This window comes from Tyto alba, unplaced genomic scaffold (assembly GCF_018691265.1).
Source record: "Tyto alba isolate M040663 unplaced genomic scaffold, T.alba_DEE_v4.0 Super-Scaffold_42, whole genome shotgun sequence".
Classification (NCBI taxonomy): domain Eukaryota; kingdom Metazoa; phylum Chordata; class Aves; order Strigiformes; family Tytonidae; genus Tyto; species Tyto alba.
The window spans coordinates 6,090,661-6,107,921 of NW_024881318.1; the positions used below are offsets into that span (position 1 = coordinate 6,090,661).

At 39.4% G+C, this 17,261-nt stretch overlaps 1 protein-coding gene across 3 annotated transcripts in view; it reads left to right on the top strand.

Annotated features, from left to right (window-relative positions):
• The window catches only part of DYM (dymeclin), a 222,122-nt gene that overhangs the window by 137,806 nt on the left and 67,055 nt on the right, over nt 1-17,261 (top strand). The window lies entirely within an intron of this gene.

Here is a 17,261-nt window from a genome sequence, read left to right on the forward strand (position 1 = left end):
TGATTCGGAAGTACCCTGGAAGAATGGTGGAGCAAATAACTTTGCAGATGTCTCTTGGAGACAGAGATATAGGTGATTAATGGATTCAGAACATCCATATGAACAGTGGTGATGAATGAAATTTTGATAAAGGGCTCTGAATAACAGAAGGAACAAGAGATTTCTGTTTTTGATGTAGAAGACAAGACATCGGCTTTTAAGGTTGGATGCAAAGTATCCTACTCTGTAAAATATGTAAAATTTTAGTTCAGCAGTAATTTTTAATCAATAAGCCTAACAATCACTAGTATAGTTAAAAAAAAAAAAAAAAAAAAAGAGAAAGCAGAAAACAGAAAACATCACAACATACTCTTAACATCGTAGGTGGCTTTCACTTGAAATGTAATTTGGTAGGTGAGATAGTGTGCACAAGATGTGTGTCTGAATAGTCTGATGGTTTTGGGATGATTGTGCAAGCACACCTAGTTGTTCTACACATACTGGCTGACATCAGGATACTTAATGATGTGTTAGTTTAAAAGTGATGAGTCCAAGAGATAAAGCTTACATAGTAAAATCCAGATTTTTTTTTCACTAAGCCCAGACTGAATCAAAGCAGATGTTGTGATACCTGCTGCAGAGGTGTTCTGCAGAGGAGCCGCAGCGTAGACCTGCTTAGTGAAAGTATCTGAGAGTTACCATTTCCCTAATTGGTTGCAGCTCCAAATAGCATGTGTGGAAAAGTGTTTTTTAAAAAAAATAATAATTTCTGTATTTAATATTTGATTAAAAAAATAAGTGATGAGAAGTTTCATCCTCACGATTCTTCTTCTGGAGTAGTTCTGGGTGGTCTCTCAGCTGTTCAGCTGTTCAGTTTAATTTAGTGATTTAAATTGGTGATTAGTGACAGCAAAGAGGCGAGTGCCACCAGTGAGGTGTCGTAAGCACATTGCAGCGAAGGCAGAGCCCCCGAGCTGCTGAGTCCCTGGCTCCCCAGGGGGACACGAGGCTGCCCAGCCCTGGGTAGGACAGGGAGGAACGGAGCTGGATGGGGTGAACAGGGAACAGTGCTGGCTTGCTTTAACAGAGGTGTAGCTGCTAAAGACATGGAAACTGGCATCCAGATCCATTCCTACTGTTCTAAATGACCCAAAACATTCCAGATTTGCAGACTTAGTAACACTGTAAGAACGATTTCTTCTGTTCTTTTCATTTCCGGCTTCTAATGTGAATGTCCAACTACAAGAACTGTAATTTCTTCTCATGTTTTGGTATTGCCATTTCTCACCACAGCCTATTTGACCAAGAAATGTAGAGGTATAAAAAAAAAAAAAAAAAAAAGAAGAGGGGGGAAATTAGTCGCTTCTTTATTCTAATCCTCCAAAGGATTGATTTAAGTTGTGTAAGGTTTTGGATCCCCACTCTCCAGCAGGATGTAGAGGTTGAGAGCTGTGAGCTATTCTTAAGTGTTTTTGTTCTTTCGTGTTTGTAAGCTGAATTTGTGAGAAAACATTGATGAGAATGCTCCCACTGCACCAGCCGCAGATCAGAAAAAGCAGTGGGAGAGGAAAATAAGAAAAACCACAACTGGTTTCCAGAGATGACTAATCCTGCAGCCCCAGTGTAACCTCCAGGACAGTGATTAGCATTTGGCTTTTCTTCTCAATGCTGGAAAAGTTTTCTGGGGCGTCAGCCTAGCTGAAAACTAGTTCAATACGTGTACACTAATGAAAGAAGATTTTAAAGTTTCCATTTAATGTTCCTGCCTTGTGTACTTGGTTACTTTAAACACTTCTAGGTGTATAACATGCAGTATCACATCTCATCTATGTTCCTTATTAGTTATCAGAGCACTTTATGAAAGAGGAAAATCCAGTTTTGTAGGTAGGATAAAATAAGGTACCTGTAAGGGAAATGACACATTAGGAGTAGTGAGATAGGTTTTTTGACTTCCAGTTGGTGAAAAGCCAACCCTTATATTTTGTAAGCTTTCATAGATTGAAGTGCAGTCCAGCTTAATGGTCTTCTACTCAGACATGAGCCTCAGAGGAACTTCTGCCCCCCTGAAGGTGAACTTCAACCTTACTGACTGTTAGACACCACTAAAGTTCTTGTTATGTGTTTTGCACAGTCCTACATAGAGCTGTGCCTTCTTAAATTAGAGTTTTACTGTGAACTCTGCTATGATTGCTCCTCAGTTTTACAAACATTCTTAAAAGAATTTGATGCAGATATTTTGCTATTCCCCACAGTGCAAAAATAATTAAGTCCTTGCTTTCAGTGTGGTGTTCACTCAGCAGAACTTAAAAATTGGTGATTATCAAAACCCCCTCAAATCAATAAAATCAGATCTTTCTGATGCTTCATTCTTCTAATTAATCACCCGGCCATCCCCTTGCTACTGCAGGATTTTACCCTAAAATACACGTCCTGTATTTCCCAAAGCACTTTGTAGTGCAATGGTGGCTTTGCTGCTTGCACAACTGACTTGGTGGTCATTTCCAGCTGGCAGTGTTCCTCGTGTTTTGTTGTTTGTTGCAACTGTGCTCAATGTTTAGCGGTGCTCATGGTGATTTCAGGGAGTCACCAAGTGGCTGAGTTTGGGAGGCACCTCTGGAGATTGTCACATCCAAGCCTCTACCCAAGGCAGGGTCACCTTGACCCAGTTCCCCAAGGCTATGTCCAATTGATTTTTAATATTTCCAAGGATGATGACTCCACAAACTCTCTGAGTAGCTTGTTTTTTTTTCTTGTTTAAATGCAATATCCTGTATTACAGTTTGTGCCCGTTTCCATTCGTCCTTTCTCTGGGCACCAGTGAGTCTGGCTTCATCATCTTTGCCCCTTCCCATCAGATACTTATACACACTGAGATCCCCTCAAGCCTTTTCTTCCCCAGGCTACTCAGTCCTAGGTCTCTTAGCCTCTCTCTGCATGTCAGACACTCCAATCACTTAATCATCTTTGTGGCTCTAGCTGGACTGGCTCCAGTATGTGCCTATCTCTGCTACTGGGGAGCCCAGCGCTCCAGATAAGACTTCCCCAGTGCTGAGCAGAGAGGAAGGGTCACCTCCCTTGATGGGCTGGCAACGCTCTACCTAATGCAACCCATGGTGCTGTTGGCTTCCTTTGATGTGAGGGTGCATTGCTGGTACACATTCAACTCGGTGTCTACCAGGATCTTTAGGTCCTTTTCTGCAAAGCTGTTTTCTAGCTGGTCGGCCCTCAACATAAAGGACCTAACTTTTCCCTTTGTTGATCTTCATGAGGTTTCTGGTGATCTGTTTCTCCAGTCTGTCCAGGTCAGTAGCAGCACAACTGTCTGGTGCATCAGCCTCTCCTCCCCGTTCTCTATCACCTGCAAACTTGGTAGGGTGCCCTACCAGCCAGGTCATTAATGAAGATGTTAAAGAGCACTGGCACCAGAATCAGCACGTGGGGTACTCCGCGCGTGACTGGCCTCCAGCTGGAATTTATACTGCTGACCATCCACTCGGCCAGTTTTCTCTCCACCTCCCCGTCTGCTTATTTAGCCTCAGCTTCATCAGTTTTTCACAAGTTGGCTTAATTTGAAAATACTAAGCTTATCTTGACTGTATTTTTGAGAGTGTTTACACTGTATAGTTGATTTAGTATCAAGAATAGTGTTGGCCACAGATTAATCCAGATTACACCAGCGGGATTGTGAAAACTCACTTTTGCACACCTTTGGTCATCATCTGGCTAAATTTAAATTTAGAAAGGTATTTGTAGGTGCCTAGAGAGCCATGTTGTGTCTTCTGTGAATACCCCACTGAAGGACGTCTTGTATTTGATCCCATGCTCTAGTATTGTCATTTGTTTCCTAAGGTGTAGGGGAATTAACATCCTAAACCACAAGGGTTGTACTTGCTTTTTGTACAGTATAGACTAGAAAACTGTTGGTGTTTCCTTTACCATCATGCTAAATCAGCTGTTGGAACTGTTTGCTTTGGGAAAAACAGAATGACCTGGAACATCACAGACATTTGTCTTTTTAAAAAGTACATTTTGGGGAGGGCATTTTTTTAGGAATTTGAGAGGATTTTTTAATTGATAGAGGCAGAAGGAACTACACAGGGGAATAAGATGCATAAAACTGAGTGGGAGGTAACGTGCAAAAGCACAACCTCTTTTCTCTGTGGGAATGAGGTTAATTTCCAAATAAATTGAAGACAATGTAAATTTAATTACTGTGCAACTTGAGGGACTGGGACTTAAAAAAATATATCATGTTGTTTTTTAAGATGGAAAAATACTGCACAACTGCAAGTATGCTGAAATGAATCATTAAATCAAATCTGTATCACTTTTCCCACCAATCCGAGATTTAAGTGTGCTTGTCTGAAGGCAATGACATAACCTCTCTTTAGAATGACAAGTTCAGTAGTGAATAAGGTAATTTAGGCTGACAGTGTATGTGGGAAACAATGACCTTTTTCCTACTGAAAAAATAATGAACAATAACTGTGAAGTGTTACCTTAAATAAAATCTGCTTTCTCTTACATCAGGGCTCTTCATGCCCAATTAATGTTTCTAAATCTTGCTACTAATGTGTCTAGCACCTTGTCGTGGTTTGGGCCTGGTCGGCAACCAACCCCCGCAGGTGGTCACCCTCCCGTCCCCCTCCCCACCTGGGAATGGGGGAGGGGATCAGAGGGGTGAAGGGAGACTCGCAGGCTGAGATAGGAACAGTTCAATAATGGCAATAAAACGAGAACAATGACGATGATGGGGGGAAAACAAAAATAAATATATAACCAGGCAATGTGCAGCGTAATTGCTCTCCACCCGCTGACCAACCCCCAGCCCGTTCCCGGCCAGCGACCCCGAGATACCAAGATCCCACAGTCGCAATCCTGGAAGGTAGAGAGAGAGAGAGAGCGAGAGAGCCCCTTCCCCACCACCCCTCCTCTCTGTAGTGAGCATGACGTGCCATGATGTGGAATATTTCACTGGCCAGTTAGGGTCAGGTGCTGTGGCCGTGCTCCCTCCCTGCTCCCTGTGCCCTTGCGCACGGGCAGGACACGGGCAGTCGGAGAGTCCTTGAAGTCTCGGTAGCAGCTGAAAACATCAGTGTGCTGTCAGCATTCTTCCCATACCAAACCCAAAGCTAAATCCAAAACACAGCACTCATCTGGTCCCTGAAAAGGAATATTAACTCTATTTCAGCCCAAACTAAGACACACCTTTTTAAGTGAAGAACAAAATTAAAAACCCTGACAGGCAGACTACTACAGTGAAGAAGCATAATAACATTTTAACTCTGTCAAGGTTAGATTACTAAACATGGGTAAGACGTGCTTTTTGCTAAATATGGAAAGTATTATTATAAAAGATGAAGAGACAGTCAAAGACAGAGCTCCCTCAGGATGCTGACAAGCCTTTTCCTGCTGTGAGCTGTGGTGATTTTGATCGCACACGTTTGTCGTTTGGGAGAGCAGTACTGGTGATGGAGACAAAAGTTGAGTGAATTCAGTACTCCAAGCATTTTTTCTTTCTTAAAGGCTTCCAAATAATCTGTTCTGAAACTGTCATCTTCCTGCAATGATGAGTAGCTTAGAGCATTTCAAACTGTCTGTAGTATTTTTCTAAAAACATTCTGTAGATACTGAAGACCACCTTATCTTCTTGATACTTACATGCCATACTCAGGAGTTGCGTTTCTAACAGTTACAGGTCCTTGCTCAATATTTGCACAGGTTGTTTTTCCCTTTTACATTTTTTTTTCAACAGCTGTAGAACAAGGGAGAGGAAATCACTGAACTCTCCAAATGTAAAGATGCACAGAAAATGAAGCAGTTGAAAAGCCCTGTCATTATTTCTAACACGTACACAGGAATGGGCATGGGTGCTGTTGAAAGGCTCTAGCTACTAAGAAGAAGGAAATAAAGAAAAAAAAAAAAAAGTTGAATAACAGGAATTAAGAAAATGCCGTAGGCTGGCTTCCCAGGACATTGGCACAGCGCTTGTACTGAATAGGGCAAGGGCAGGCTGGGGCTTCCTAAAGCCAAATTAACCTCCATGTGGATCATTAACTGTAGCTTTTTTCATAATGAATTGAACTCTTTCAAAATGCTTCATTATCCCTTGTTTTGTTCAGCATCCGCTGCTGTTGAATTCTGACTAGACATTAACATCCCTTAAGAAAAAAAATAAAAATTAGTGTTCTTGATAAATGTTTTATTTCAATGATGCGGATATTTTTCAGGATGAAGACACCTGTTTTTTATTTCCTATCTATTTTGACATGAATTTTGCTCTAGAAAGAGGTTTATTTATGACTGACTACATTTTGCAGGTTTATATCTAGGTACATAAATTCACAGAAATTCAACAAAGGGGATTAATGGTGACATTACAATGAAGGATGTAGACAGTTTTCACTTGTGATGTTTATTTTTAAAGTGCAGTGTTGTTATGGTTTTGCAGGAAAAGTTTACTAGTAGAGATTAAACTTAATCTTGATTTTGGTGTTGAAAAGTAGTTAACATATTACATTATTTGACATTATTGTGCATTTTCTTTTTTTGCGTTTTTACTTTTTTCAAGCAGTAGTACCTTCATGTGCCTCTGAAAATTTTTGAGGGTTTCAGTCTTTTTCAAAGTATATATACCTGCATGTCAGTGCTCTTTGCAGACAGAGGTAATATTTCCAACAAATACCTCCCTTGGAGGAAGTTGTGTGTATCTATATGTATGTGCATACATTTATGTTGTTTGAAATACTGTAGTGTGAATTTTGAGTTCGTGATAAAGTACCATACACTTTTAATAGAAAGCTCTCTTCTCTATTCCTTTCAATGTATTTAATGTTCAGCATGATTTATTCAGAAAAGAATGCATGAGTAAAAATTGAAAATTGCCTAGAAATTCTGTATTTGCTGGCTTGAATACACATGCCTTGGGAATTGCAGTTGCGTACTAAGAAGGAACATCATTCAGAATAACTGCCTGGTGAAATTATAGGGGAATGATCAAACTGCTGCTCTGAAGTTAGCTTTTTAGTAATGCAGCTCTATAATAAATTTTCTTTTCAGGCCTGGAAATACAGTTAAAGCTAGATTTTTGAGCCAAAATCACTAGCACAGCATGGATGGAGGTAATCTGCTGAAGGAGTTTGTAATAAACTCAAGTACATATATTATGTTTTACACGCTACATAAAGAAATAAAATTTCCTTGATCAACATTGAATTTCACTCAAAGTTCAGGAAATAATGGATTAAGGTTGTCTGAAGTTTTAATTCACAATCTTTGTTTCAAAAGCAAAACCACAATCTTTATTTAAGTGATTATGCATTGTTTTTTGTTCTGAATGTAATATTATTCACTGCTTTGTTTCTTACATCGTCTTTATTCCCTGTGTGGCCTCAGGGCACACTGAACACATGCCATCTAAACCCTGTCCGGAAGACAAAAAATATTCATTTCCTTAATTACTGATTTTTTTTTTTTTTTTTTAGATCCCATAGTACTCAGTTTCTCAGTGGTTCACAAATACTCATAAAGAAAATACAAAGTATTTGTCATTTGGATTTGAAAAAAATTACTACCCATTATGAACAGTTATCGAAGTCATCTACAGATCTAAATCTACAACCTTTCATATTTTCTTTCCTTAAGGGGTTTTAGAAGTCTAGAAATGACCTCATTGTTATGAAAGAGACAGTCCTTGTGTCCAGAATTATGTTTAGGAGCACGTCTTAGCAGTGAGACCTGTGTGTGATTTGAATTTTTGGTCATTTCTGTAAGGACCTTAGCAATAGCTTTACTAGAGAGTCCTAATAGGTCCAACTGATTTTCTTTATTTCCTTCAAAAAAAATGTTTCCAATTTAGAATCTGAGAGGTTTTATGTCAAAAGGGTAATTAAACTAACTGTAGTGATTAGGGGGAGGCACACGGATGCTTAACATGGCTGTTAGTGGAACACTGCTGGGATCACCATGGGGGGATGAGGACATGATCAGGAAGGACACCTCATTGAAGAGGAGGTCAGTGCACGAGGAAAACAGTAAAATCATTCCCGTGGTGCAAGAATGGCAAGGAGACCTTTTGGACAGGGCTTTGAAGAAGAAATGTGGAGAAAAAGAAACAAGGACATAAGTCGAAACTGGTGTTATTTGTCTACATCACAATAATGTGTCCTCCTAGCAGCTTGTTTCTTGTTCTACTGCTTCAGTATTGAAACTCTGATTTATGAAATTCGGTCAGAGCTGTGATACTATTTCCAAAATTCAGAGGGGAAGGCAATGATCAATTCATTTTAACTACACTGGGGCACTGAAAAGCCAAACCTGCACTGAGTGGGGTTGCTGTAAGGACGGGGTGCTGATGATGTGTGAGTCCATCAGTGAGGACTCTTGGTGACAGAAGCAGGTTCAACATATGTGTTTTGCTTAAGTCTTAGCTTAAAGAGGGCCGTTAGCAACACACATACCCTGTGATCTGCATATGGAATGAGTCTGTTAACTCCTGATGTGGTTCCCGATTCTTTCCTGTCACAGTGAGTACAGAGAGGCACAGCAGTTTTCTTTGTAAGTGTAGCAGTGACCCAAATATGTATAAACACATACGTACATGCACACCCAGTGTGTTTGAGCAAAGCCTGCCAAACAAAATATAATGAAAGGATAAGGATTTGAAGCTTAGATTGCATGGCAATGATGTCTTTTTAATTTTCTTGTTTCATTGTTCAGAGTCTGTCTTTGGGTTTTTGGGTGGGAGTTTTGCTCAGACTGCTTTCTCCAGGAATTTCCTCTGATTCTCACCCACAGAGCTTTGTCCTAATTCAAGACAAACATCTTCTCTCAGCAGCTATGAAACACTTATCCTATTGAATTAAGAGCAAGTGGATGAAATGGAAATATTGTAGACTATGCCCATTCAATATTCTTATAAAATATTAACAGGACAAACACAGGGAACTTCAAAATGAATTACATTCAAGCCCTGAGACATCTAAGGTAGATTCAGGGATATTTAGCTCAGAATAAACCTTATAATTAGTCTGAGCTTTACAAACACGTATTCTGTTTATCCTGGACTACATACATTTTTCCCTATAGCTTTAAGATTTCTTAAATTTAGCTTGCCACTTGCCACGCTTTCTGCTAGGAAAAAATACAGCAGATTTGTATGGTGTGTTAGATTTGTAGTAGATCACAGTCTGGTTATTGAGTTTATACTTTAATACGACATGGAGTTAGGAAGATGTTGTTTCGAGGTAGGGCTCCTCATCCTTGCCTGGCTCTATCCTTTAAGTGGAATTATGAGGATGTTATTTGGCATGCCAGAGACAAAAGGGGAATTAAATTATCTGTACCAAGATACAGTGGAAGGATTTTACTGCTTTCTGTGCCTTTTACTTCTCTAGCAATAGGAGCATCAATTTCCCAACATTTGTTGGAAAGTGGCCATAAGCTGCCCAACAATTTATGCCTTGAGTTGAAAAATACGTTTCCCACTCTCTGCAAATTAAACTCTCAGCTTATTTTTGTAAACATTTACTTTTGTCTCACCACATCAAATTCTTTGTTTCCATGTTTTTCCTAGTCTCTTTGTCTTTTTGATTCCATTTTAACAGGAAATCCTGTTTATTAATGAAGTCTCCATTAATTGTTCTAAGTTGCTTCTGAATTTGCTTGTATTCTTTTGCTACAAGTATATGGTGACTGTGTGCTTTTCTACTTATTAATAAGAAAATTTCTTCAGGAGACGGAATTTGGAATGTCTTTATACTACCTCAGTTATAGATCTCTGTTCATATGTAAGCAGTGGCAGATAAAAGAATACTCTTTAAAATTAATGAGAAGCTTTTGTCATGAACTAAAGATATCTTGAAGTACTTCATTTATTATGATCAATTTCAGGACTGTAGAATTAAAAGAACAGTCTTTAGTATTTGCTTTTTAACAGGAAGATGGCATAGAAATCATTTGTTTACCCAGATTTCATTAAAATAATTTGTGATGCTTTAGGATTTGCCCTGAAATAGCAAGCAGCTGAGGCACACAGCCTGTTTTCAAGGGGACACAAACTTAAGTTTTTGAGAAGGCACTAGACAAAAAAAGTCTGATCGGCAACCAGCAGAGTCAGAATGTGGTAATACCAGCCTCATGTGGGCCTTTTACTGCCTGGGAGAAGCACTTTTCATTCTCTCATCCTTTAAATGCTCTTTTGTGATTAAGTCCATCAGTGATGACCATACAAACTATTTTATTTGTGCACGTGAACTTGTGGAGACTGCACACCATAAGTCTCTTGGTTTCACATCATGTCCACAAGCCAGATTAACCTAATAGTAAATACAGCAAAACTGTATTCATCAGAAGTTAGTCACGCTTCACTTTACAAGATTACCAAGGAAGATACAAAGTATGCTCTTATTTTCTCTTTAGCAATTTGATATCTTAATTGGTTAGCTTTCTTTCCTGGGATCCCAAATGTCTCCCAGGCATTAGAGTTGAGCTAAAGTAAGAAAGAGCTGTGTACCTCCGTGGAGTGAGCTGCCCTGGATAGCCCTTGGAGTTCTCCACGTATATTCTGTCTTGTTATTTCTATTTATGTGCCATTACGGCTTGGATAATTCAAATGCAAAATGCCTCAAGGGCTCTTCAGTAGACATGAGCATTTGGAACTTAGTGACTTTTCTGCACTTATTCATGCTAAATGGATTTCTCCCAGGGCCTGATTCCTTAAGTGCTTACAGAGCACTTCATTGCCCCCAGAAAAGCTGCTCAACTGCCCCTGCTGCACTTGCTTGCAGCCAGTCCCCCAATATGGGACTATAGAACAATGCATTTATTATATTTCGTATGAAACAGCATGGTCCATTTGTTTTGACGTGACCTCTCATGACCATACAAGCAGATGAGCAATTCAGGTCCTCTACATCGAAATGTCTATGCAAGCATCTTATCCAGTACATGTGTAGAGTTATTGTGCCATAGCACTCTCTTTTTTGCTGCTATCTTTTAAAAAGTAGGTCAAAACCGAAAAGTGTTCCTTACATATGCAGGAATTAAGGTATGGTTTTAACTTTTAGATGTCAGGTTTCAAGACAAAGTTATTTTTAGAGCTTGCTACTTAAAGGAGTTTTTTTCCAATATGATTGTGGTGTTTATGCAGGCACTGTAAAATCCTGTTGTTTAAGGAGTATTTGCATAGCATGGTTTCGGTGTTTAGGGCTTATATTTAATACTTTAAAATTGAGAACAATAGTACATTTGGCATGTATATGAGAGCAGAGAGAAGGAACAGCACAGAGTATTGCTGAATTGTTTGAGAACAGTCATCATGAAATGTTTTGGTCCGTGGAGCTGTGTTTTTCCGTCACCGGATAGTGTTTTGTGTTTGTGTGCAGTTCAGTTTGTCTCCAGAATACCTCTGAACTGAAGAGTGAGGATAAAAAATACAGAATGTCTGAATTTCCAAGCTTTGAATAAATGAAGTTGAGCAGCCCTTTAGTCCTCAAGTAATTATCTGCTCAGCACATATAGAATATTTTTAAATATTCAAATAACTGAAAATTTTTCACCTTGAGAAGCTTGCTAGTGATTTGGATTGAGAGAAGTTCAGTCCTTATTCCTTTTTTCTGTCCTATAATTTGATCTGCCCTTTCTCTACTAATGTGCTTTGTTTGTCTCCCGCTCTCTGCCAGTGCCCCTTTCTTTCAGGCTTCCATCTCTTTGTGTCATAGCATCAGTCTAAGCTCAACTCATACGCTTGGTATTGAGATTCTCTTCTTTCCTCCCCAGTTTTTTGCTCCTCTCTGCCACTGCTGTGACAGTGTAAATAGAAATTTATTGCCCCTCAAGCCTGGTTTCAGCCACCTCTGTAAGAGAGAGCTGTGCCCATGCAGGCTGTACTTTAGTTTCTGCTTCAGTAACTTTCTTTTCTTGCAACAGCTTGAAGGATCCTCTGTAAACAAACTGCTTTTCTCCATGTGCATGTTTTTGTGTTTTGGTTAAATCACCCTTTCATCTTTTCTCAAATCGGTTAAATAATTGAGTTTCTTGAATGTTTTATGTAGAGGTGTGTTTTCTGGTTTAATAATTAGTATCCTGATTTTTCTCTGAATCTTTGTGTTTTCAAACCATGTCAGTGAAATCTGCACACAGGGTGCTAGTGGCAGGTGCTGTAGAGCAAAACCTGGCTGGATATAATACATAGATAATCATAGAATCATTTAGGTTGGAAAAGACCTTTCAGATCATTGAGTCCAACTGTCAGCCTGACACTGCCAAGCCCACCCCTAAACCAAGTCCCCAAGTGCCACATCTACACTTCTTTTAAGCACCTCCAGGGCTGGTGACTCCACCACTTCCCCGCGGAGCCTGTTCCAGCGCTTGACAACCCTTTTGGTGAAGAAATATTTCCTAATACCCAACCTAAACCTCCCCTGGCTCAACTCGAGGCCGTTTCCCCTTGTCCTATCCCCTGTCACCAGGGAGAAGAGACCGACCCCCCTGGCTCCAGCCTCCTTTCAGGCAGTTGTAGAGAGCCATCAGGTCTCCCCTCAGCCGCCTCCTCTCCAGGCTGAACCCCCCCAGGTCCCTCAGCCGCTCGTGACAGAACTTGTGCTCCAGACCCCTCACCAGCTCCGTTGCCCTTCTCCGGACACGCTCCAGCACCTCAGTGTCTTTCTTGTGGTGAGGGACCATATTTTTGTTAGTATCAAAGACAGATACTGTTTCAGCAGATTTATTGCATTATGGGAAGCTGTTTGTTGATCTGATGGTCTATAGTTTCTGCTGCCAGGGTGAGATCCTTCACAATCAGGGAGCGGTTTGTATTCTTTGCTGCTAAATTTATGACTTTGAGTTTGGCTGTGTTAAATTACAGCAAGTGTGTTTTCTATCCAAGTTCTTGAAGGGTAAAGAAAAAATTAATAAAATGCCCTTTTCTCTTTATTTGACACTCCTGTAATGATTATGCCATTTGCAAAGTTTAACCATGATATTTCTTTATCGTTGATGTATATCAATGGTATGCATCATCTCTGTATCACTGAAAGTATTTTGGTAGCTTATCAAACATTAAATACCTGTTGGTATTTAGAAGAGTCAATAATATATTTCTATTTGGCCCTATTAAGAAAACTTATTTCAAAATTCAAATTTTAAGATTTTTTCAAACTGACAAGATACCTTATTTTCAGTTCTTACAATGCATGCCATGTTGCTTTTTATTATTCAGATTTCTTAATAAAAAAACCTCCATGTAGAACAAAGTCATATAAATGACCTGTAGAAGCCTGTTACAACCAGGGTACTATTTTGCTTTATTTTATTTCTAGTCTCATTGAAAAAAAAATGAGTGTGCTTGACAAGGTCTATTTTTCAATGTTGGTGATACCCTCCTTTGAACGTGTCTCACGATTGCTGTTCTATTATTACACTCAGGATTAACAGGCATGTCATGATCTTGGATCATCCTATTTATTCTCCTAAAATAAAGTACACTGGTACCTTTCCTTCTTGTTGTCCAAAGCATTCAAAAAGCTCCAGTTTTTGGCAAATTCTAATATATTTGGATTTACTTTCAACTTCTGATTTTATTTCTCTTTCCTTTTTTTCTGATTTTTTTAGTTGTAAAGGTTCAATTTTATACTTGCAGTTTTTGTGTGTGAGAAGCATACTTTATGAGCTGTTTCAGTCTGCCATAGATTAGACTTTCTGCAGAACTTCCAGAAGCTTATTTTTTTTCATGATTGTTGGCTTGTGATTTTTGGTGGACCAAGAAGAAAGTTGTGAAATTAATTCCCATTATTGGTGGGTTTTTTGTTGTTGTTGTTGTTGTATTCACAGGCTTTGTGAAAGTGGCTTTATGAAAGCGTTAAGTTCATGTGTTACTGCTTTGAATTTTATTGTCTGTGCAAAAAGCATGTAACCAAATCACTTGCATTTAGGCAACCATTACTGTTTAGTCTGTAATAATTTATTTACTGATGGATGTTCAGCCTTGTGTTAGATTAAAAAGCTCATTTATGTAGAAGGATTTGAGAAACCAGTGCTTTCTTAATTCCTAAACATCAGAAACACAAGACCTTGAGATTGTTGTTCAGCCTTGAATCTTCTTCGTTGGCTGAGCTTACCCATTATGTGATTTGATGATCTGTAGTAGATGCCAGCTGTTACTTCATCTTGCTATTATTCCAGCTTACTATTTTGCTTACTAAACATTGGTGAATAGCTGCTTCTGTGATGGAGAGATGGGTTAAGATTGTTCTGAATATAATTTGTTATTATTATAAAATGTCCATAATGGGTGAGATCAAAGGGCTGCCAAACTCCATAGCCTCTCTGACAGTCAATGGAGAAGAACAGAAGAAAGAGGAAAATTATTCTGATAAAAAAATCCGTATTCTCATCAACCTGTGCAGGCTGCCCTCTGTGACCACACAGTATTTTTCAGTTTGATCTCAACTAGATTTTTGATGGGGCAAAAAATAGAAGTTTGATTGAGATCTGTAAGGGAAATTTGGGAGATGCTCTTAACTTCCACCTCTGCATGAACTGGGACTTGTCTCTTGTACTCTGCTGTGAGGAGGGGAGCAACCTTGTTGCAAAACATAGCTGCATCTTTAAAATTGCATTATTAATGCCTTAAAAATCAAAATAAAACTCAAAACCTTACTGACACTGAAGATGTGACTGACACAAAGTCAGGCATCTTCTTTAGAATGTGACTTGTAATGATAAAAGATTGTTTATGAGCTAAATTTCATGCAAGTGCCTTTTGAGGATTGTAACTAAATCTGTTCTGATTCTTTAAAAATGAAGGTGATACTTATCAAGGTGGTTTTCAGAGGTAGAGATAGAAACATAATAACTGAATTGTTTGATGGTGAAGTTTTACACCATTTGGGGAGACAATGTCACTTCCTTTGGACTTCCAAATTCTGTTGTTAATCACAGTATTCGGCCTTAATTTTTTTGTTTTAGTTGTAGTGATTCTGTAGAGCTCTTTGAGTTTGCTTTGCCTGCAGTACTACTATATGTTTTTATACTCAATATGAAAAATTTCTGCCTACGTGTCCCTGCCCTCGTGCTACTCTTAGGACTGGCTCTTTGAGAAGGATGACCAGTTTGTGATAGAGGAGAATTGTGGTTTTTTAACCTGAATATTGGTGTCCTGTGCAGTGGTCCCACAAAGACATGTCTCAGCGCAGGTGGGAAGGTGATGAGATGTGGCAGGAAAGCAAAACCTTGCAAGGGAAAGCCCTGGTGCCAAAGACGATGTATAATAGAGCTTACTCCTTCACTGCTCCATTTGGAAATAGAAGAAATCAGTCACCATGGGCTTGCTTATGCCATAAACAAGCAGTCTAGTTTAGTTACATTACATTTCCTTTCTCCTACTTTTTCCCAGTTCTCTACATATCTGTCAGAGAAAATAAATTGGCTCTCTGCTATTCCAATGCCATGTGGAACATCAATGTATATGCATTTTCTTCTTCACATGTATTGAATAAATGCACTTCTCAAAATCCTGATCCCACTTCTTTGTTTAAATTTAAATTTCCTTAATAGCCAAAATGCTTTATGTATTTTGAAGAAGAATTTACTAGCTGGAAATATTTTTCATTCCAAATTCTTCCTCTCTGAAATTATCTGTATCTTCTGATGCAGACAGGCACCAGATTTAACCTGTTCGTGCTGCACACACCCCCCTGTAAGCATCACCAGGTTGGTTTTAACTGATTATTCTGTCTCTGCAGCACTAGATGGTGCTGATGACAGTGTGTCTGAAATCTGAGTCTTCAGAAATACCAGTGATTCAAAAAGTAGCACTGCTGTTTCAGTCCAAGGACCAGTTTGCAAATCCGAATCTTGATTTTAACAAAAATTTCAGTCTGTGGATACAGACTGATTATGGAGGGGGAAAGATGGAAACCTTCCTACTGTATCTTATTTCTGTGTTGCTTCTTTTTAACGGGGAATGTTCTAGTGGTCTTGACTAAGGTTGGCATTTGGTCCCAGGAGTGACTCGTCTGGTTGAGGCTCTGTTGTATAGCACGAAGTTAAAAATAAGGTTCCAGTTTTCACGTCATCAGATATATTGTGTTACCCTGAAAACAACAAATGTTCTCAACCCTCGTAACCGCCATGGATGTCCTACTATCTCATCTGATGTTCTTGCTGTATCAGTACAGTTGTGATTATCACCACCCCAGTGATAGTGTCCTGGTGGGACTGGGAGTCGGGCAGCCACAGTACTGACCCTGGTTTTGGTCACGTCATCTTCAGCCTGTTCCTTGTGCTGGCAGACTCTGGCTGAACCTTGGGGATGGTACAACATAGCCCAAGGCCCTCATGCGGTCTAATTAGATGCCTTAAGTGTGGTAAAGGTTGCCCTTAGAAGGAGGCTGTTAATCTGTTCTAAGAAATATCAGACTGAAGAGGTATTGGGAAATGGTGGAATTTATTGAGTTGTCTCTCAAGAACTAAGATTTAGGCTTGAGAAATGTAACTAATTCCTTGTGGCAGTGAGGATTGTTGAAAAAGCCTCTTCCTGAGGCTCTTGTCTAACAATGAGGGGATGAAGACTGATATTCTGAGGAATCTGCTCTACTGTCTGTGAAAGATAGAATATGAATGATGTATTTTAAGTAAAAAAATAAAGGGGTCCCCTTCAAATGCTGAGCATCACTTCTTGAGACAGAAAAGCTTTCCAAGAACATGCTTCCAAGCACTGAAGCTGTCCTTCAGCTCCAAGAAATAGAGCCTATCTAGACTATAACACTGAGGTATTATTTTGCTGCTTATTTTTTTTTAATTACTAAACTGGCTTTAATATTTTGTAGCTGAATCTGGTGAACAAGGAATCTGCCACTGCTCCTTGTCCCACGTGTAACTAACTCCAAAAGCAACATGCTCAGGCATTAGTGAATTTTGTTGATGCTTATTTATCATGGCATACTTTTTACCCGCTAAGGCCCAACTGTCTGATCCTAGGAAAACCTAATAGGCATCCCGTAACGGTCCAGAAAGAAGCCAGGAGAATGTTTCAAAATACGGAAATCTTTAAAACATATGATATATGCCAATATGGGGAGGAGGGGAAGTGAGTTGAAAACTCTAATCAATGTATCCAGCGGCTTAACAAAAGATTCTGGCTCCCTGAAGCTGCTGGGCACTAGTGGGTGGCCTTTGTCCACTACTTCTGCTTACTTCTCATCTCTCCTCCCAGCACTGCAGTCAAGTTACGTTCTCCTTATATATCAGCTTATACCAGCCTCTATGAGTGTCATTGCCAT